The sequence below is a fragment of the Metopolophium dirhodum genome, chromosome 6 (assembly GCF_019925205.1).
Source record: "Metopolophium dirhodum isolate CAU chromosome 6, ASM1992520v1, whole genome shotgun sequence".
Taxonomy (NCBI): Eukaryota; Metazoa; Arthropoda; class Insecta; order Hemiptera; family Aphididae; genus Metopolophium; species Metopolophium dirhodum.
This window is the reverse complement of record NC_083565.1, coordinates 14,022,962-14,048,457: the sequence shown is the minus strand read 5'-3', so window position 1 is coordinate 14,048,457 and position 25,496 is coordinate 14,022,962. Positions and strand designations below refer to the sequence as shown.

The following is a 25,496-nucleotide window of genomic DNA, read 5'->3' as shown; positions in this document are numbered from 1 at the left end:
AAATATTAGGTACAATAATCAATATCATCAAAAATAATAACTTTTTTATGTTTAAAATTGAAATGGGTAAATAAATGTATAGATACAATCATTTGAAAAGTAAAATAGATTGTAATTATAGTTTTTAATTTCACATAAAAGTAAACAAATAAAAATAATCAACTATTGATAGTTATTACTTATCATACTATCTCTGTTAAAATTATTTCTAATAGTAGTACGCATACAGTGTACTAGTTTTTACGAATAGTATTGATTATGACTATTTAATTAGGAGCATCACACGCAACTATATTATGCAATAGTACGATCATACTAGAAAACTGGTGCTAATATCGGAGCCTAAGTAAATACTTTGTTCAAGAATAACTTTAATACAATCACTAGAATACTTTACACGAATCATTATAATAATAGTAATAATATCGAAACTTATAATAGAATTTAACGGGTCATCTTCGTGATGGTCACAGTGTTTTTGGTTCAAGTATTGTCGTGATGTATTTTTACATAATATTTGGGAAGGTATTGTTTTGTCTTTTTTTTTTTGGATGGTTTAAAAAAAACAGATCGCTTATATCAAATTGTGTTTCATGATCTAACGATCATGTATGTAGATTATACAATTTTAATCTGAAAGTTTAGCATTTTTAATTAAGTACAAAACTAACTAAACTCGTATATCTTATATACATTTAAAAAATAACATAATAAACATTTTTGGATTGAAGAAAAGTACAAATTACTGAAATCCAAAAAAAAAATTATTTTGAATTAACCGCATACATGTTTATTTTTTTAAATCACGCATTTATAATTTTTCTTTTTATTTTAAAAATGCAATTTTTATTGGCATGTACCTATCAGATATGAATATTATGATAACTGTATCATTCAATAACAAACGTTGTACTTTGGTTTTATATCTAAAATTTAAGAATTCATCGATCATCGTTCTCGAAAGCATAATAATGTTATTATCTTATTGTTTTGGTATTTTTAGGGACGTATATTACATCGGGCGTCGACGTGGTACCTATAATAATATTATAATATTTTCGTCGGGGGGCCACACACACCTGCCCTAGCCAAGTTATGTACAGACACAGGTACGTATATATGGGTACTTACCGATGAATATCCCGACTGAATGCGAAGTCCGCTGCTGTAGGAGGTATACGTGTAAAGAGTGGCTGTTGCTCCAACGACCGTGATACTTGTGAAATGCCGATCAACTTGTGGCGCTCGTTTATACTCCGCGCGGTGAAACTCGCAGGGCCTTCGGGGGGGGGGGGGGCGGCCGGGCGGACCGTCCACGGAGGTAGGGTGGCGACGGCAGCGGGGGGACGCTTTTCCGTCTACGCCACAACGACAACGCCGCCCGACCAATAGGAAACCGTCGGACGTTTCACCCGCAACCGCGTACAACACGTTAAGCCCCCTACACCCATGTATAAGGGACCACGACGTCATCGGCTCGCACTATACAACAATAATATTGTATTGTGATGATTACGATGATATTAATGTGTTATACAGAATTATGATGATAATAAATAATAATACGCAGAATGTGAATACACATTATGGTTCGGATTTGAACGCTCTAACGAAGTAAAAAAAAAAAAAAATGTATATTCTTTGCAACCCGAAAATGTTTAGCGTTCCGATCTTCTCTATTGTTTCTCTATTATACGTTTCGATTCCTATATTATGCGAGACTTGTAACAAGAGTTAAGATTGCCGAAGTTCCGTTTTTCAGTTTTTGAATTCATTGAGCAATTTGTTCATTATGTATGTTCTAATAATATACGTATTTTAAAATGTTCCCATAGATATTATAACATTGGATTATTTAAATAATTTATATCACACCCAAACGATGAGAACGGATTTTTTTCGTCAACACGTTTCGCCATCTCGGCAGGCAGAGATATAATATTGTATTACGTTCGCAAAGAAAAACGTTTATACTTCGGAAAATAAGGCGATAACGTTAAAAACAATGCACGCGTATCTCATCTTAAAAACACCACCACCACCAAGTCCTCGTCCTTCACCTCGTCGTGTACATATAAATCATCGCGAGACGTTTCGTGGTGTGTGCCGCGGGGACTCTGTGTGTTATATTATCGCACTCGATTTTTTTTGTGAATTACATAAAAAAAAAACAATTGTTTTCTTTCCATTAACTCGTGTTTACACGTATAGACATTTAATACCGCGACTACGCGACGGGCAAGAAAGTCTACCGCGGTATATGCACATCATGCATGACATATACATAATATATACAATGTCGTATTATACTTACCGGCGTAAAGTGCTTTAATACCCTATATCGCGGATCGTATGCGTATATAATAAAAGATTATCGAAAACGCGATTCCGCCGCTATATATTACTGCTGTGGCGTCGAGGATTTCCAAAAACACATACTTATAACTCGCTTAGGTATACATAATATAGTCAACCAGTAATACAGTGTACCTACCCGTTTTCTACATAATAATATATAATGATACGCATAATAATGGTGTGAGAGTGCGGCGTGTGTGATGTACGAGTTTGGTTTATGATATACTTACGAGACGGATTGAATTCGTTTGCGTAAGTTAAGACAAGCAAAAAATTGTTCGGTTCTTTCCAAAACTTATCGCTATATGGCTCTAAATCTGTAGAAAATCGCATTCGGCAAGCTCGTTATTGTAACAAATAGCTGCTTTCCTAGCACAAAGTTTGAATTACGTAACGATCGATTCAATTATATATCATCTAAATATTCTTTTCTGTGACACTTGCTAATTTTGATATTTTTGAAATTTAAACAAAATATGTAAAACGCATATTATTATCGTGTATTGATTCGAATTTTAAATTGCATATTTTAGGGATTTCGAGTGCAATTATTAAGGTTTGGAACTGATTTCCAGTCCATTAAATTCATAGCTCTATACTTACCATTCTGCATCGATCGATATTTAACACATGACGCGTATAACGGTACAATTATAATATTATATACTCCTTCCAAGGATGAATATCCTTTAATCATCGAAGTAAATAAATAAATACAATAACGATTTTCATATTTATTTATTTACCTAGGCATATCATGTATAAAAAAAAATTTTATATTTTAAAACAAGAACTCAAAATAATTGATACGTAGGTACTCACTAAATATTTTTAATTTTATTATAATCAATATTACATGTGTTAAATTTAATATTCATGTTGATGAGTATTATTTTTGCTTTTATAATTTTGTCATTTAGTACTGAAAAACAAAAATAAGACGAACGATATAATAGGTAGGTACATCGTTATTCGTTGCATGAACATTTATTTTAGAAAAATATGTATTGAGGTAAAATATTTTCTCTTGCTTTGTTTTATCTCTAAATAATGTATTATGGTCTTTTTAAATACTACGAACTATCGACTAACCATAACGATTCGAAAACCGATGGCCCAGCCGACTCTTCTGTGCGCATAATATAAAATAATTTAATATGTATATACGTATGGCGTGGAAAAAATATAAAAACCTACACAATCGTCAAGGTAATAGGTACGTACTTATTTGCTTGGAGTGGAAAAATACGATTGTGAACGTTCTTATATTATTTTCAAACTACCTTTAAGTTATTACTATTGAGCTTGCAATATTTACAATATTCAAAACGCTGTCAAATACATATTATTTTCATTATTATGACGTTTAAAAGTACACATAAAATGAATAAAATATTATGTCGATTGCAACTCTGAAGAAGGTAGAGCGATTGTCAGCTACTCCGCGGTTTGCTTAGTAGATACAATATAAATATTGAATGTAAATTATGTAATTTATGTAAATAATAATAAACATTTGTAAGTATGTAGATAATTTTAGTTTGTGTGTGGTGACTAAATCCCATTTTCTTTTAAATCTATATTATTATGGGAGGGAACCACCCCCCCCCCCCCAAAAAAAAAAACAACAAAAGTGTGCGCTATATCAACGGTGAATAGCGAGAAAAAGTGTTTTAATAAAAGCTTGAAGTCTTCAACTGTTGATACAGAGTTTTGCGGAACGATCGAGTTTCTCGTAAGACGAAACTTTATTAATATATCAGACTTTTGTCTGACAAAAAAAAACAACACTTATTCGTACATTATAATTATTCGAACAATGATAACACTATAACCTACACACGTCAAATTCACACGGGTCCTCATCTGATAGTTATCGTCGTGAAAGGGATTCAATGTACTTCGCGCTGCAGCGATGTATTGAAGTGTTTAATAATTCTTATTTACAGAGTGAAAACGTCTACACACAACAAAATGTGTAATTGTTTAATGAGAAGTATAAAGCATGCCGTGCATTTATGATGGATTTTATCACTTGTATAAAAATAATATAATATTACAAATTACAATAAAACTGTTATCGTTATATGATATTATTAGATCCTGCGAGCATTTATTGTATTATTTTCTCGTCAGATAAATACGGCATTAATGTTAAAATCGTCAATCTGCAGACTTTATTACATAGAATAAATGTTATAAAATAAGAACACCAAATTTGATCGTGAAAATCTTCGACAAATCACTCAGATATCTCAGATATAACACTATACATTATAATATAATATACAAGCGGTGATTCTATTAAAGATTAATACTCTTTTTATCGAAAGTGTTAAAGTTTTTTGGAAATATTTTTTTTTAACACAATTTCAAGTCATAATAAAATAACGTTTTTGAAAAGAAATTATATTATTACTTTTTTTATCATTATTATTTTTGAAGTTATTTTTGTAAGATTTTGAATGAATATTTTTAAAAGAATTTTATTCATATTATATAAACATCGAACTTTGAACAAGTAGTTAAATAGTAATAGAGTATAACTACCGTTTAAAGATGTGGGGAAAAGAGCTTTACCACTCATCTAATTTTGAAATACTTTTAACTATTGAGTATTGACTATTTAGTTATTAACTACACGTTAAAAATACGATTTTTAAAAATATAATGGAAATTATCTTAAAAATATTCTGTGGACTGTGAACTACTTAAAAAAATATCAAAAGCGTCAAAAATAGTAAGCCACTTTATTTTCAAGAATGTTGTTATGTAATGCCTACAAATTATTTAAACATTATTTTTTTTTTCAAGTATAGGTTAATAGATACTTTTCAACAAAATAAGTGTTTACTCTTAAAATAATCACCCTGTAAATATAAATATAATATATTGAAATAATATCTCATCGGTAAATTATTATTATTAACAAACGTGTACCTGACTGCGCCATTAAACGCCGCCTTACTCGTTTTATACGCATAATTTATACGACTGCAATAATGCATACCTACTAATAATTTAAGATTATTATTAAATTTCGACTTTGCTTTATGTAGTATAGCTAGCAGTATGCCAGTATTAAACCGTGCATATTATAGGTAGTAATATCAAAGCTTTTATGTATTGTTCAATTTTAATGAATATATGGACACATATACATATATCGCATAATATTTTAGTATATTATTAATCTGAGAATTTTTGAAAACTCTATTTCTCCTGTCGTGAAAAATTTCAACTCTATAATATAATATAATATAATATAACAAAAAACACTAATATTTTTGTTATTTTGTGTACAAAAATCGAAGAATAGAACTGTATATTATATACGCAATGCCAATATTTTGAGTGGCACCTTTAAAAAAATAAGATTAGTAAGAAATTTTATTTAGGTCTTATAACGAGATTATGATTATCTATTACTCGTGCATATAGGAAACTTTTTATCCAAACATATTAAAATGTATTAAATATATTTCAATAGATTTTTAAATATATTCAATGACATTATATGCTCATTGGGAGTGTAGAAAATTAAAATTGAAGTATTTATAGATGTATTTAACTAATTATTTTGTTTATATCATTATTGTATTGTACTAAACGAACAAATAACAAAAAAAAAAAACAGTAGCTCACATTATTTACATGTGATATTTTCATAATGTATTTGGATATTTTTATTAATCTGGATCGAAGGTCACAGAAAAATTTAAAATTCAATTCTGTATTATTTTGTGATGCCAGCGATTTGAGTGAACATCGATATGGGGTTGACACGGGGTGTATAATAAACACAAGAGAGACAGATCTCATTGGCCAATTTAAATTGCAATGTGTTGCTATAGTGTTGATTGTGGTTTACGAAAGCGTTTTTTATTCGTGAGGTATGAAATTTCGTTGCATTTAATTGTATTAGGTATTGACAAATTTAATAAAAATTTTAAATGTATATTATAAAAAACAGGAAACCCGATCTGCTGTTTTAATAGTAGGTGTTGTGCGAAAAACCACTTATCATTTGTGATACATCAATACATTTATCGCTCCGTTGAGAATTAAATTAATTATATATATTTTAGTACTATAGAACTAAATAAAACAACTGAATAAATAGTCTGTATAAGAATAACATTTTAAAAGATGATGTATTTTCGAAATGAAGTGTCAAATGGTTTGTCTGTATATTATTATAATGTCATACGAAATTAAAACTTCTGAATTCATGTATGTGTATAGTGTAATTTTGACTTATTATGACTTTGATAATATTGCCAAATACGTGATTTGAACTAGGGCACTAGGTACGTAAACGGATGGTTTTTGGGGATTCACGGGACGTCTTAAATATCCAACGAAATGTATTCGTCTATCGAAGACAATAACTGAAACAGGTAAGAATTTATTATATTTTCTAATATAGGTACTTACATATTGTTTAAAAATATAGATTTTATTTGTATAGGTGCTCATGCATTTGTTGGAAGACAAATCGATGAGTTGAATTTAAAACTATTTTTACGTAACCATAGTTTTTATGCATAATATAAACTAATTAATTAAGCGTAGAAATAGTTTACCCTTTATCACGCGTATTAAACATTTTAAGTATCAACGTTTGATTTAGATACAGTATAATGTTTGGTATGGATTATACATACCTAGTTATAATAAACATATAAATAACATATAAATAATAAATTGTTATAATACTTATGTAAATACATAGGTACCTATTATTATTTCGACTTTTAGATAAAAGGTACATTACAACGGGCGGCCCAGTCTCCTAAAAATAATTGGTCATTGAGAAATACTGTTGTAGTAATAAGTCCAAAAATTAGAATCATTATTGCCTGGAAACTGTTCTACTATCTTTAGTACCAAATAGTTAAGGGGAAAATTAATTTTGTTGAGATAAAAAACAACAAGTACTGCGTGCAATAATTATTCAGATAATTAACAACACAAAAATCTATCACATATTCACATCCCCCGAGTCTATTAGACAGCTAGTAATATCCAATGATTAAAGCCATTTACTGAGTGGTAGTTAGTGGTTACGATTTGTGATTTGATATTTATGTATACCATACCTTTGATGATAAATCCAAGTTCTCACGTCATTAACCCGGATTACATCATAGAGTAAGACTCTATGGATTATATCAACATCTCGATTTTCGCAAAATACTGTTACCAAAACTATTGAAAACATTTAATTTTTAGTCGATATCCTTAAACAACAACAATCGAGATTTCCAAAAACATGAATTTTAAAGGCCAAAAATATTATTCTGAGACTAAAAAAACCACATGATTTTGAATTTTGTCATTAAAAATTATACAAATTTCCAGTATATTATAATATTGGTAAATAATAATAATAATAATAATAATAATAATAATAATAGAGATTATAAGAAACAATATTGCTATTAATTGTGAATGCATAATTTGTTGTATTGGGTATTTGGGTATATACCTAATCCAACCATATTATAGTAACACGTGGGCGGTAATGAACACTAAATGTATACTTTATGACGTACAAAGGTAGTTTTAAGCCTTAGAACATGTGATATAATATAAATTATAATAATTGTCTAAATCAGGAGTCCGTCCGAACTTTGAAGCGATGTGCAATTTTGGATTTTTAATGTAACTATTGTGGTCCAAGAGAATAACTAAACTAGTTTTATAACAAGACGTATAATTTATTATTTCTTTCAGCCAATAAAATATAATATGTAATATTATATAGAATTTATGTATTTTCTCTGCAGATTAGACTACTATTTGGGACGTGATTCAAGAGTGTTTTAGTACTATACCACTATATTAACTTACGATTATCATGCAGGACATTACAGCAAATATTGTTTGCATCACAATGTTAATTGTCTGTGTTCGAGTTTTATAATATATTTATTTTTTTACATTATGATTGGTGGGGCCACTTGAATTTATTCTGCGATTCAGTGCCAATACAAATTTAAATAGTCGTTTTATTATAATGACACGCATTACGCATTATTAAAACAATATTTTCGAACATTTTCATTCATCATTATTACGTATAGGTACCTACCATAAAAATTGAATAAATCGTTATAACATTAGGTATAGGTAGTAAAACTACACCGGTATTAAAGTTTTGAGTGAAACGAGATGAATTTTCAATTTTTCAATGTACAGTATCTGTATCCTTTCTGATGTTTTTTCATCGTACCTGTAGTGCTATTTGTATTGTTTTTTTATGTGTATGAACATATTTCTACCACATTATGTTTTTACTTTTTTAAATATTAATAGTCGACTCCAAAACTTAAATTATTTACAGATCGCGTTGCCAACAATGGTTTTTTCTTCGACAAAATAATTTAATTCTTGTATATATTATAGTATTATATACGTAGGTAACTGTGTCAAACCTGACGGTGTATTATTATATGTATCAACTTGGGATTTAAATTTTTTAAGACGATTTATTATTAAACCTCTCTAGAGAAATACATTTCGTTATAATATTAAACAAACTATAAGGCAACATATGTCATCATCTAAACTACAAAAACGACTTTAGTCAAAAATTGACCATCAAAACGATGGGTAAGCAAATTATTTTTGTTATTTTACAAATAATATATAATTATATCGACACCAAAAATAAAATTATGTTAAAAAAAAAGATAATAATAATCTCTCAGCTTATCTTTGCACGTACGTATTAAAGTTCATCAAAAGCGTAAGAATTCGTAGGAAAACCGCGTCTAAAGAATAAAACATTCATGTTAAGACGATAACACAAGATACATACCTTTATGTCATATATTATTTAGTTGAATCTTATAAACTTTGTTCGTCGGTTCACATTTAAGTTACGCTATTTGGGCGCATTTAACTTTTAAAATTTCGTTTAAGCCGAACAGGTTCATTATTCGTTGTTATTACATAAAAACGGAATACGCGACGTACCTGCTTAGGGTTAATAATTTCGCATTAAAATTTAAAATTAATTAATTTTGAAAAAAAACGTATTGTTTAAATATTATGATATTTACGATCGTTAAACAATTGATGGCAATAATATATCCTGCGAATTCCGTGATAACACCACCGAGTACCTACGGTTGGCGAATTGTTATTCACAGAATATATTATTATTATGAACATCTAGGGGCAATTATTTCGAAAATCACATTACCATTTGTGTCCAACTCTCCTAATTAATAGACATTATTTGTGCGTTGTTTATGTATTATTATTGTGCCGGAAACTCGCGCGTGTGGAGCACTTTTATTGGCTTTCCAGCGGCTTAACGCGAAACACAGTAACCACAATAATATCGTAAGGCCATTAGGCGCCACGCTTGTGGATATACCAATACGAGTCATATAATACCTATACCCAATACCCATAATAACGCAGATTTGAATAAGTCGGATGAGTTTTAACCGTCGCGCCGGTAAACTATGTATAATATTATATCATAACATAATATTTATTAAGCGTAATATTATGATCACGTGACTACAAATTATAATAACCATTACCGGTAATTTATATTAACGTAATGCACCTACGCAATATCGTGTTGTTTACGTACAATGTATATTATAACTTACTGTTCAACTCGGTGCCGAACGGCAATCGGTTGCGCGTACCTATAATATGTGAAATCAGACCGAATAGAATAATATTGTAAATTTATTAGGTACGTATAACGCACTCCTAAACACATCGAATTTCCACATGTGATTACCCGTATTATCCCCATTAAGCGCGTTTATTCAAATTCTGAAATTTTTTTTAAATTTTTTAACCCACGTAAAGACCAATTTTCAAGTACATCGGTTATTTTAAAATAATCGTATATATAATTTATGTTAATCTATATGATCGTAATATTTTTATTCGTAAAAGTTATCCGATTATAATAAGATCTTTACTAAATATTATTAAGTAAATCTATTTTATGTATAACTATACGATAGGCCGATATCTTCTAAACCTACTCTCAGCGCACTATTTGTTTTCTCTCTCTGGTCCACGCGCAGCATAGACAAAACACATTAACGCAGAATCATTTTTTCTATGTTTTTAAGTAGTCTTAGAGTAAAATTACCCATTACAAAAAAATAGAGAGTAATATTTTTGAAAGAATGACATCTATTTTATATTTTATTGTTATTTGACTTTCTAAATAAACAAAAAAATGTTGTACATTTAAATGATGTTTAAATTGTTTTGAGACAATTTTTAGACAAATCGATATGGCATTCCCTCAAAAATATTATTCTCTATCTTTTGTGTAATGGGTGATTTTATTCTATGATAACTTAAAAACATAGAAAAAATGATTCTGCGTAAATGTGTTTTGTCTATGTTGCGGGTGGGCCAGAGAGAGAAAACAAATAGTGCGCTGACATCCTCCTAAACATTTATCTTTGTTAGGTAAATAAAGTTTAATAATTTAGAAAACAACCGTTTGAATTTGATGTAGACAAATCAATATTTTTGAAAAAATTATCTGCTTAACATCTAAAGGTACCTACAGTCAAAAAGGCAGGTAAATCGGCACTCGTTCAAAAGAGTACTCATTAAAAAAAAAAAAATGTTATCAACATCTATAGGATACTTCTTAAATGTTAATATTTAATTGAAAATACGGTCTTTAAGTAATCTTAAAAATTTAAACAATGTGTTATTCGACAAATGATTATTATTAAAGGATAAATAGTCAGCGTGCTTGGTGAATCACCTTATATAATGTGTATAATTCATGTGTATAGTTCATGTGTATAATTAATTTAGCATGATGATATGTATAATAAGTAGGATTACCTTAGCTGCTGGGTCATGACCCCAAAGTGTAACGGACCAAAGTTAAATCGTTGAGTACGCAGTCACAGTCCAGTTTTGTAGTATCCTCAGTCGTATATATAATGGGTATGTACGTATTAATTATACGTTAGGTTGGTTAGGTTAGGTTTAGGTGTGGACGAGGTGTGGATATAAATACATCTGAAATAGGGGGGTTGGAGATTTTTGGTACATAATAGATTATAATATTTAATATTAAAAATAAGATTTTATAACAATATACCTAAACATTTTTATTTGTATTTTAAATTTATGGATAACGTATGAACAGTTCATACTAGAGATGGAGAATTTACGTAAAAAAAATATCGGTAAATTTACCAATAATGTTGTAAAAATGGTAAAATAGCTAAATCTTAGAGCCATTGTTATTTTTTCCTATTAGACATTAGTAAATACTAAATACGATTCGTATTAGGTACTAATGTTGTATACCTACTTGTTAAATCTAGTTCTTTCTAATAATAACAATAATTAACAAAAAATTTAAAAAATGAATCTAAAATATCTATTGTTCTGTATTAGACATTAGTAATTAGTACATTTTATGAAATATGAATATTGAATTATTCATATTACAATTAATAAATAATTTAAACTAAACTAAACTATCAAAATTCACATTACCTTTATTTCTTTTTAAGTCAAAACATTTATATTTAGACTTAACTTTTGTATTAATAATAGTATATTATCAATATCACATTATCTGCATTCTTGGTATCTCCCTATAAAATCTTTCCTAATTACCTACTGATATTTAATGTTCTAATATATATTAGGGGTGGCAGAATATTGATTTTATAGTATATAACAAACTATACATATAGACAATAACAAGTATATAAATTATAAATATTACAAATGATAATATCACAGAAGTTCCTTTTTCGGTTTACCTACTTTGGTCCAACCTGTTTATTATATTAAACTTTAAAAAATATATCTCCTTACAATTCAGACTAGGCGTTTTCGATTTCATTTGATTAGAGAGGTCACACAACATTTTTTTTTGGTAAAAAATAATTTACCGGTAAAAAAAAATTGGTAAAATTTACGGTAAATTTTTTTACCGGTAAAAATTTACCTGGTAAATTTACTCCACTCACATCTCTAGTTCATACTATTTAATATATAAATAAATTCACAATTATACATAAAGCCTCTCCCCCTTTGATCCACGACTACTGCATAATGGTTATGATTTTCGGGGGCAACTATAGAGTTGAAGATTTGTAACTATACGGATATGAGCCTAGCCTAAACTACGCAAGTCCAGTACCCTAAGTATTGGTGTAGATAATCGTTTCGTAATATTTTTCCCGTAAAATTTCACTTGGCCGATCGTGCGCGTCGGTAATAAACAACGGATATTCACACCAGAACTACATGAGTTGACGCCGTTCCGGAAAAACACGCTAAATGATTTAGTTTCAGAGAGCTACACAAGGAGGAAAAATTACTTGTCCCTATAGCGTTGTCCTTATATTATAGTCATATATCGTGTGTGTAACGCGCACCAGCAAGGTTATTATGATAAATTATATTATACATGGTGATTCACCACTATGCTCTCCCCAATTATTAATTATAATAACGAATTTGTTCAAATTCTGATTTTGAAATGTTGAAATATGCATTAAAATAATATTTTCAAATTATTGATATTGTTTGTACCTAATAGGTACTTAACGAGTGTCCTGTGGTGAAACACACTTTCTTTTTTCAAATGAAAATCTCTTTATTACAGTAAATCGTTTTGTGGATATTTCATTTTTAAATGTTCATGTGCCTAATTCAAAATTCAAACGATAAGTTTCTGACAGTTATTGACGTTTTTATACTAAGCAATAAGCATTATATAGTCTTGAAGTATCGAAATACAAAAATATAAAATATATGTAATATTGAATCTAGTAATTAGTATACTTTTACCATTTTTATATTAGTTACTACTGTTAACGGAACCCTTCCATGATGATTATCATCCATATATTTCAAACTCGCAGCATCATGGACTTATTGTCCTTAATTATAGACAATGTAAATAACTCAAAAATTCGTTTGAGTTTTGATTTTGTTATGTCAAAATGTGTTCTGAAAAAATATCCATTGAATACTAATTTACTGCTGAAGAAATCGGGGGTTTTTATTTGAAAAACAGAAGTTTGCATTTACACGGGAAACTCTTTAAGTAATACAAAATATTTCATGAATTTGAAAATAATAATATGGTCTTCAAGTTTCTAAAAATCTAAAGTTTTTGAGCAACCGCATTATTGTAGGAAAAAAAAGTCGAAGATGCTTGGTAAATCATACTGTATTGTAGGTACATGCTGTCATAATATATAACAGGGATGGGCAACTCAATGCTACTAGAGGGCCAATTTTAAAAGTACAAAAATCTAGTGGGCCAGAGAACATAGAAAGCAAAAAAAAAAACCTCATGTTAATTGTTTACTATAACACTATAAATAATATAATATTATTTACATTTAATAGTTCAATACTAGATAAGAATTTATATCTACGTTTTCCGATAAATATTATATGGATATATTATATTATGATGAAATAAAATACAGAAAAATCTTAAAATTGTATATTTTTATAAACTAAATTGAAATGTAGCACGGACCGGTGAAAAATGGTACACGGGCCGCCAGTTGCCCATCCCTGATATATAATAATACCTATGTGGTATCCTGGTACAGACTGTTTGAATTATTGCATATAGTGACGTACATGCAATGCGCTCACTGTGCATGCTTTCACGATAATAAATATCGCGTGTTGATAATTGTTTACACTGTTGCGTCGTCCATGACAATGATTTGGACGTAGATGGAGCAGTCTATTTTGTTGTCGATGGTATAGGAACTTCAGTTAATAATAAATACCGAAAACGTTTTTTCAATATTTTTAACGGCACAGTTATATAATAATGCAGGGACGGCTAGGCCATGCATAATACATCCACCATAAAGTTTTAGGTCGCACAGCAATAATAATATCGTCCGTGACCAGTGGTCAAATAATTCCAATAATATTTTTATCTTCGTCTTTTAAGCGGTTAAATATTGTAAGCTATTGCAATCTCTTTACGATATTTATCAATTTAAGATCATCGCACACACTGCTGTGCTTGTGTGATCATACACAATTTATATATATTTATTTTATTTGTGGCAACGACTGCAATTTTTACATTATAATATAACCCTGTACATTTCAATTTTTTAAGATAAGAAATCATGTTGCGGGGGTTCGATAATGGACTAATTGCTTCATATAAATTGTCCGAAATGGTAAATTAATTTCTGGCTTCGTTGAAGTTTGGGCAGTGGACGATGATTGGATGATGTGCTTGATGGCGTTGTTAATAAGGGTGGATCTGTCCTTGTCATAAGGTTTCCATGTGTGAATTTAGTGTGGTCAATTCTTAGTCGATTGATATTTATATATTATATACATATAGGTATCTACCATCCATGAAAAATTGTAAGTGATATGAAATGTGTTTTGAAAAATAATTTACGTCAAAGACGGTGCTATAATATTTTCAGTAAAATATATTTTATCGAACGTTTAAATTCAACAATTATTCTAAAAATTATTTTTTTGTTAATTAATCGCGTCCTCTTTGTTTTCAGTAAATGGTCGATTAATTTTCCAACAATGACACGCTATATAGAATTAGTAACCTACAATAGCAAAGTCAATAAATATCCAATTTGTTTCTGTTTCATTAATAATTGGATGAACAATTTAGATTGTAATAATATTATTTTATATACGGAATAATCAATTAGGTAGTTAATCGTGTTTGGCCGCACATGGCTCATCGGCCATCGGATTGATTTTTCATGAGATTTACCGAACCGTGCCTAGTAGGATTAAGAATATTTTAGGATTCGATTGTTCTGAAAAATAATCAATGTGTTAACTACCTACCCATTTCGACGAATTGCGTTATAATTGAATTGGATTCAAGTTACACTCAAAACAAACCAACTGTTTATTTATTGAAATCATTTTCAGAGATTGAAACACGGTAAATAATAATATACAAAAGGTGTAAACACAATTACGCGTAAGAGAAGAATTTAAATTCTATAATTATTACATTATAAGTATAAAAATATTATAATAATAACCAAAATAAATACTTTTAATATTATATATGTATATATATTTTTTTTACCTTCGGCATCATGGCTCGTTGGGTTTGTGGGGTTACAGTTAGGACCATTGGAACGCGTGTATTTATGAGAGGTAAGGATTCGTCACAAAGAACCCGGTTGGTCACCCATCCAGTCCGGGAGCCGGCCGGTGCTTGGACATAGAACACATTAGTGACTGCGGCTAACCACCGGCGCACACCAGACCCCGATAAATATTTTTTATTCTGCACAATAATTGAAAAACGTCGTTAACAAAAACAGTTTATAAAATCAAAAAAAAAAAAATGACTTTGTATAGCACCATACCTATTATAAAGAAGTATAGGTATGATATAATAAATTATGTACAATCGTACTTAACCGTTTTATTCGTTTTATTTTAATCATGTTAATTTTAATTAAATTTGCCCGTAACAATTTTATTTACTTTTGTAAGATTTAATTAGTCAAATCAATTTAATCAGTTTAAATATAATTTGAACTACATATATAATAACTACTCAATCATACAGAAATATAAATGAAAAATATAAAAACATAATCAATTTGTATTATTAGTACAAAATGCAAAATGCAAATAAACCGTACTGTTTATATTTGATTTGATTTGATTTGTATATATGTAAAATATAGCCTATAGAAATTAAATTATTTCACTCGCAGTTATAAATTGATAAATTATTTTAAAAATGGAATAATGATAATTTCCTTGGTGTACTTTGTATTATGGTCTCATAAATTAAATATGAAAAGTTATTGAGTGAATAACTATCCGCGTTGATATTAGAGCTGTAGGTAGATGTGGTTAATAAAATTTCTAACCTAACCTTATCTCTATCTAGATACATTAGAGTTGCATTATCTTTATCTTTATCTAGATAAAAAACTACTTATCTAATCCGAACACTGCCTATAGGAAATTAGACCAGATTTTAGATTTTGAGCGGAGCAAGGAAGCTTAATGGTTTTACAATAGTGTTTTTATTTTTATTATCCTTTATACAAAATTTTTACCAGAATAAAGGCTTCAATTTCAACATAATAGTATCTTATCTTTTAGAAAATTGGATCAAGATGGTACTTTAAAGATGTCATTTTTCGATTTTCTCAATAGTTATTTAATGCCACTGGAAAAACCACCGACAAATTACAAAAAACCGTTAAGAACGGGATTTTAATTTCTAACGCTTTGTTTTTCACCGTAGAAACGAATAAAAAATTATTATATTATTATATTATTTCAACTTTCAGGCAATAATAAATAATAACAATATAAAATATCTAGACTGACAAACCATCTCCGCTCAGAACCATTTTTCTTATACAATGATATTATATCATTGAATTCAAGTTTAATACAATACATTTTACATTGATCCACTTGTAACCTACTGTACAGCAGAGCGACATCCACTTACTCGCTTTTTTTATTTTTATTTTATAGTACAGTCTATTAACCGTACAATTAATAGCATCCGTTGTTCCTATTGCCATCAACTAGTAGATAAAAATATTTGATGGTGCGTACAAACACTTTTCGCAATTATAAAATAATTAAAATAACATGCCGCATAATTAATGAAGAGCATCTATTTTTAACGGCCGTTTGAAAAACATGGGAATAACGTGTCGTGATATACATATTATATTACATAGGTATTATATTTTAAAAGGGCCCCGCTAGACGCTACGGATCGTAGACAGGGATTTATCTCGGACCATTATTTGTTTAATTAATTTAGCGTCTTAGTATAATCGTATATATACGTATACGCGTATACTCTATATAAAGGAAATTTGTAAGCCGAGCACTCTTTCACGGCACTTCTGCAGCAGGCCGAAAGCATTATAATATAAGCAATTCGAAAAACGTAGGTACTTGACGAAATTACTCGGTTATTTCATTTAGTATGAAACAAGCGTGTACGGTGCATTTGTAAAGTATATTATATTATTCAGTTTTAATAAAACGTTATCTCACGGCATTAGACGAAATATTAATAATTACAGTGGTTTGTTATTCGTGTTAAATTTAAATTTGAATAGAATTGAGTATAAATTAATATTTCTGGTACTTAAAGTCGAGTATTATGCAGCTATTACTTGAAATATAAACTTTTTAGTTATAATACGTACACAGTTTTTAGATTTTTACATGCATTTTAAGACTGATCAAATATGGTGAAAATGATTAGTAAAAAAATAAAAACTAAAAACGGACGTGAAAACACAAATATCAATAATATATTATGCAACTCTCATATTGATTCAGCCAATGCCAAAACACACAAAATCATATCATATTGATACATTTACAAATATTATTATTATCATTGTTTGGTATATTATAGTATAAGCAAGCAAATAAAATTAATAACAATAAAAAAATTAAAAATTAAATACCTAACGTTAATACATTTTTGGTAACTGTAAAATGTATAAGAAATATTGATGCGTTCTTTTTTAAAGTTTAATGTCTAGTGCTTTAATCCTATTAATTTCATCATCCATGGCATCGTAAAGTTCCCGTATTGGGAATATATCGAATGACTCAGGATTAGATGTTTTTCATTCTGATTTCCATTCAGCTCAGATTCTTCAACATTAGGAAAAATATTAATTGAGAGTGCACACCGCATATCGTGTTGAAGATCAAGGCGATTTATGAATATTGATTTAATGACCGCTAAAGCAGAAAACCCAGTTTCACATTGGTACGTTGTTGGGAATGGCAGTAAAGAATTTTCAGCATATTTTGACAAAATAGGTTTGTCTTTGAGCTGTGCCCAAAAAATTGAGTTAGGCACATTTGTAAAAAAATGTTCTTTTGAAACTAGGTTTATAGCTTGGAGTTCGAGAAGTTCTTCTTGAAAACCACAAATATCCTCACCAACTATGCAGGCAGAAACTTCAAATGGATTTCTTACCCAACTAAGTTTACTGAGTTCTACATATTTTTGTGGTATGTACCGGTCGAGTTCAAACTGTAATTTTTCCAAGTGTTCTTGAAGATGGAATTTAATGTCATATAATGTAAATTTTGACGAATCTTTGAGAAAATCACTTAGAAGAGAAAATGTAGCAATTTTTCTTCGAGCTAATGTTTCCCACCAAAATATGAGTTTAAATTATGATATTTATTCACCAATATCAACCATTGTCCGATTTTTCCATTGAATTTCATCATTCATCTCATTTAATCGTTCAAAAATTTCAACTTGGCTACCCACACATCATCATTAAATTTGTTTTTACTCTTAAAAGTGACGGTTCATTGTAACCTTATGTACCGTCAGATATATGTATAAGAATACAATTTCATTATGATACCGATAAAGAACTTCTCGCCGCAGCTGTGTATGATAATTCCACGTGTAATATCACATAGAATTATGGAAGTTATTTTTGAGAAGTTAAAATGATTGATGGTATGTGACACAACAGCTGGTGTATTAATCAATGTGGGAAGAACAGAGTTAAGATGCCTTTTGAGTTTTAATTTACTAACTTTCATAGATTCGTTTGATAAAACTTGCAAACAGTACACACATTGAGAACGCACTAAGTACCTACTAAACTCGGTCGATCTACGACATCCGTAAAACCAAACTTGAAAAAATCGCCTTTATACGGCAGAGCACGCTCAGCCACTATAAAATTGATAATTTTGAATTTGAATCACGGATATGAATAACACCCGAATCTAAATAATATAGGTACGGCATGTACGAATGAGTGATGCATGTGGTCGATATGCGTTGTAATGTATTAAGTTCCAGTAATAATAATAAAACGTCTAATACGGTAAACGCAGGAACGCGCTATAATTTTCATGACAATATTAATATCAAATATAGCACAATAGCACATCACCGAATTTCCATGTTTTTCGGTGTTTGGACACCACTCCAGATGACCTACTGCAATAGTTATATAGTGACTACCTGAAATGTTTTAGATCTTGCGTCTACCTATTTGTTCATATTATAATTTATAAGTATCTGCCTACTATTTACAAATTGTCTACGATTCCATTATTGTTCAATGTTTTTTTTATAAATCGCATACATAAACTAATATGCGTCTATGGCGAATATATATATGTATAATATTTAAATACACCTATAATATAATTATTAGAGTAGATGATTGAAGTTTTCATCCGAGACAAATTAATATTAATAACGATCTGTAGATATTTTTTGTCTTGAACAGCCTCAACACTGTTTGTTTATAGGAATTTGAGTAATAATGTGCGAGTAGCCTAATGCATGGAGAGTGCGTCAAAGTGTATATCAAAGTCGACCTAAAGTCAGCTTACATTCGGCGCAAAACTTTTTACTTTACCGTACACGCAGACCCTCGAGCTGTCTCTTTAATCCGCCGGATGACAGTGGTTACGCGAACACCCAAAGTTTTGTTACTGCAGAGCGTTATTTTCGGACAAAGAGTCAAACATTTCGGCGGTCGTGTAGCAAAACGTACATAATAATATTATATTGTACTCAAAAAGGTCTAACACGTGCGCTTGTTCACAATAAGATTATTACCCGGAAATTTCACATGTTTGTGTTGTTGTGGCATATTAAACAAATGAGCCGAATTTATCAAATATCGAGGAGTATAGCAAAAATAAAAAAAAATTTCCCCCAAGACGCAAGCCCCAAAATATAAAGTGCCCCTAATTCATATATTTAAAATGTATAAATAATAAATAATAATAATAATATTATTACGTTTGATTCAAATAAAATTAATACAAAAATAAAACACTGGGTGGTGGATGTTTATGTTCAACAAAAAATTGAAAGAAGTTGAGTACCTATATCAAATAACTTGAACCCCCCCCCCCGTTTTTTCTAAGTTCACCACTAGATTTGAGTGGTTTTCTTAATCGTAGTGTATACATAAAATATTCTATAGTATAAACAAGATTATTATGTAAACACGATATAGTAAATAGGTCACAATATGCTATACATAATTTATAATATTAGTTCATGATTATCGAATTTACTTTTGCCTTAATATATTTGTACTAAAACTTAAATGTTGAATATTTGCGATTTGCATGGACATTTGAAAAAATTACTAATTTGGCTATAGGTAGGTATGCGATATGACTAGGAAATACTATAATATAGTTAGTACTCACTGTTTCAATGTATTATACATTTTTTGTATCAACACGTGTCCATTCATACATGTGGTGATTGTAGGTTGCTAGGGTAACTGGTAAAGTCGTTATTTATTAATAGTGTAGGGCCGTTTGTAAATCTCTAGCGATCTTTGGAATTCCAGTGAACAAAATTATAGCTATTAGACTAAAATGGATTTTTTTGATTTCGCTCGATGATCATTAATTAAACCTTATAATCAACTTTAACTTACCTTGGTTAGCTGGAAGTTCGTTATCTCTTTTAGAATAAGTTAGTTTACGTTACGGTCAGTGTTTGGTTAAACAAATCATCATTAATTAACGGATGATTGAAGTTTATGGAGATCATATCTATAATTCAAGATTAATACATTTTAATTAACATACCAATATTAGTCAATGTTATAATTTTTTTTATACGAGTGGTTTCCAGAACTATCTCTAAGGCTCACACACAATTTTCTTGTTATAACTTTCCGTATCCAAAGTATTCAAATTTTATCCACCTCAGGAACCCTTTACATTCATTTTTACCACATTTTTCCACATCATTCTCAGGGTTCCAAACGTTTTTCTTTATCTGTTCCAGCACCGTTTGAATTTTCAATCATAGAGCATGGAGTGATAATAATATCACTAACATTTCTATTTTTATAACCCTGTAGGTTTCCAGATTAAGGAATATTAAACTTTTTGCGGTAAAAGAATCATTCTGTAATATTAACGCCAACGGACACATATTTACTTCATACGACTAAGTATGTGATTTTTTTAATCAACCAAGTATCATTTAATATATAACATACGAGTAAAAGTATATAGGTAGCAATCCGCACTCAGATTGATTAACTGGACAATGTACATCTACATATTATATTATCAGAATTCAGAGAACAATACAATAATTATCGTAACTGTTGAAATATGTCACGATAATTTTTTTTTACGATTGATACGGCCGGTTAGGAACACGTGTATGTGTGGCAAGGTTTTTGAGCACTACAAACCCAGGTGGTCACCCATCCGAGAACTATTGTCAGCGGCCGTTGTTTACTCTCAATCACGTCGCGTGATTGATTTCAGCCATTGCGCCACGCCGAGCCATCTCGATGATCTTATACACGGGAGTTGTGTATAAATAGTATAAATGCCATGATATGAATTGTTAGTTTAGGGCTTGGATTTTTGGCAAAATAAATCGTTAAAATGGCAAAACAATATTCCCAATAAAGTATTTATTTAATTTAATTTCATAAAATACAAAAAGTAACTGCAAAGAAACAAAAAATAAAAATAAAATTATATACTATTTAACAAAGTATAAAATTGTTATCAGTCCATTGGGCATTAACACATTCTCACCGAATTCTCTCAAAAGTTATTTTTATTTTTATTTTTCGGAATTCTACGTCATATTTAAATTTAAATTTTCTCTAACCATTTTCAGATTTACTGATTGGTGTTAACCGATCATCTTAAGTATTTGAACGTGTTATAAAAAACACGCTATGTTTACGACAATATAATACGATAAATATGTTTTTATTTTCAAAAGTCCTAAATCCAACCATAATTACGGTCACTTGTACAAAACTATGATTCCAGTACTCCCGGTTAATTGTTTTATCAGCAATATATTATATTATGACGATTTCACTTATTTCTGGAAATAATATAGTGGGATAATAAAATTATAGAAATATGTGAAATTATCATGAACATTAAGTAAAAGTTAGGAAAAAAGAATTTAATGGGGAAAAAAATAAAGTTTACTTCAATGCAATCAAAATGATTCAACACGTATTGTAATATATTAGAAGTGTATTTCTATCACACTCATCTGCAAAAAAGCATTCGCTACAAAATCTGAGCTCTAATAGGTAATTATTATAGATAATACATTTTTTTAGTGCGACCCGTAATTCATTAATATAACAATACATATTGGTTTATGGACAATAATAGATGTTTATTTTAATAGGCACATTTTATATGATATATTTATTCGAACTTGAACTAATATTTATGCGCAACACTAACAAAATTACCTCCAAAAGTCAGTTTAAATTCATTGCACGGATTGTTCGGAGCTTGGAACATAATGTTCAATAATAGACAAAAACGATATGAATTATATATATTTTTTTAAATTTAAAAAGAGTTCCCAGTTTTAATCAAATTTTAAGTATTAAAAAAGTTAAATAAATTAATATCTTTTACCTTGTAAAAATTACAAAAATTCGAATTAAAATAAAAACGACGTAATTATTCAGAGCGATTTGTTAAGTGTACCCATCCATTTATTTTGCGGCAAAGTATTATAGTGGTTGAATACAGTTTATCATTATTCCGCCACAAAAATGTTGACGCACTTTATGAATTACGTCGTATATATTTTATAGTTAATAATTTTTTTATCATATAATAGCTGAACGGTAGAAAATGTATATTTATTACTGCTTTATTACTGTGTGCGCAAATTAAAGTTGTGTCCAACGATCAAGGTTTCGTGAAATATTTCGAACGAATGACTTTAAATTTGATTTGGTTTTTTTTACTATATAAACTACAAAATTACACTTATGTTATTCGAGAAATTTAAATCAGGGATTAACCTTTTTTTGAATTGCAACCCCCCTTTTTGAGTTCGAATTTGAATTACATATTATTTGAATAACTTTGACTTATAATGTTTTTTCTGTGTTAACATTTTACTGATTGAAAGTGAGTTTATGTTTCAATTTATGCATGTATTTATTGCATTTTTAAGTGTCAATATACCTACGGTTTTAAATAATGAAATTCAATCTCAGACTAAAAAGGGAGATCATACAAAATGAATAATTATTTTCTAAAGCATAATGCTATTATTACACTTGTTTGAGTTTATTTTCCGTTTAACTATTTTTTTTTAAGCAACTTTGAATTTTTAAGTGTAATTTTAATGTGTATAGGTATATTATATTTCTTATGTCCGAATGTAAGTATTCAAAATCTTTCTAAACGGCTAGTGATTTTGAGATTTACAATGGACATTATTGTTTACAAATGGTTGCTAATGGTTGGATAGGAGAAATAATTAGCAGAAATCAGTATTTATTTTTGGTTTCCTTTGGTTATTCGAGCAGACCAGGTACAAACATGGATTCGAATAAAATTGACGTAGTCGGATTGTCTACCAGAGTGTCTGAATTGCACTTACTGCAGCAAGTTACACCCAAAATGAGTTGAACAATAACAATTTTTTTAAGAGTTGTCATTGTTTACGGGCAACGAAGGGCGCGGGATCAGCTTATTATAATATAAATATCTTTAAAGAGTGTACGTATCTAATAAATTAATCATAATTCATGCAATATTTTATTTATTTTTAAGGTCGTAATTGATTTACCACAATTGCTATACATCTAGTTAAAGCATAATTACCTATGTTATCATAATCTATATAACTTTTTTTTAAATCACAAACATTTCCTTGCAAATTTTAAAGTAAAAAGAATTTTATATTTTGTACTGTTCTCATAAATTCAAAGTGTTCTGTATTTTGAAAAAACCAACTGATTTACCTTGTATACTCCTGAGTACAACGTACCGCGTATCACGTGTGTGGTATATACATTTCTTTCACATGCATACACATGTATAATCTGTTATATATCGTGAAATAAAATTTTGCGAGAGATTATGACGAGTATAAACATTTTTCCATATACATTTCTTTGAATAGTGAATATATGTTTAGATTAATAAATTATGTATTTGTAATTTGTATACAAATAGTTTTTTTTTTACCATTTGTTTTAGATGATCTCATTTTATGTACCAACATACAAATCGAGCCATGGAAAGAAAAATAACAAAATTCGCAAAATTCTTCAAATATGCCGTATTATCCGTAAAGTATATGCATTTATATTCCTGTATTCATTTTTTCTATGCGTTCTCTACAAAACAAATCTTTTATATTTCCCGTGGAACTGCATATCGTAATCTGAACAAAAAAAAATACGAAAATGCATACAAATCCGAACTCCATTCAGTCATAAATACAATATGTTACTTTTAAGTGCTTCGATATCCGATGTTTTTTTTAATATTTTATTACTAAAGAAATGTTTAGAAATACACCTTTTGCTAAAAAGTGACTAAATAACAATGTTAATTAAAAAATCGTATCTTATTGTTTGTTAATAGATCGGTAGCCGTACGTTGTCCGTGCATAATTTAGATAATAGTCTTGGCAGATCACATACTAAACTCGATTTTCTCTCTGTAGGTCACATACTAAACGAATACCAAAATATATTGTAGTACCTACCTTAAGAGGTTGTATATTGTTGTGTATTTCGTATACAATTTTGATTGAAATATTTTATGAAACATTTTTCAGTGAATCGTGGAATTTTGTAAAATCAAAATTTCGTCACAGGTCCGGAAGATTTTTTCGTCATCTTTTTTATAAATGAAAAACTCAAGAGTTTAAAAAACGTCGAATCCAACGACGGCTTGATCGCGTGCTGTCGAACAATTTTCGGTATTCAATTTTAGTAGTTATCCATCATTCTAGACACTCTGCCGACTGGATGGTTTCTGGATTATTATATCCCGCGATCAAAGGTTTTTGTGACATATTTCATTCTTTCGTAGAATTTATCTTTTTTTTTTTATCTAGGACCCCTGCCGTTTAATCAAAGTCCAATATGGCAATGTGCACCTTTATATATATATATATTATTTAATAGTCGTTTTCTAGAGATAGAGACGGAGAGGCATTAAAAATATCACTTAAAACACGCCGAAACGATTATTGAATTTTAGAACTATATACGCATCGAGAGCGGAAATTTATCTCCCTCGGATAATTTACTTTATTTTCTTTTTTTGCTTTTGTGATCTATTTATCC

The 25,496-nt window shown here is 29.4% G+C and overlaps 1 protein-coding gene across 1 annotated transcript in view; it reads right to left on the bottom strand.

The window, feature by feature from the left end:
- Positions 1–1,249, bottom strand: part of LOC132946233 (diuretic hormone class 2) — a 54,086-nt gene extending 52,837 nt beyond the window's left edge. The window contains exon 1 of the mRNA XM_061016114.1: positions 1,132–1,249. The gene's annotated coding sequence lies outside the window, so the exon portion shown is untranslated. The remainder of the gene's footprint in view (positions 1–1,131) is intronic.
- Between the last annotated feature and the right edge of the window lie 24,247 nt (positions 1,250–25,496).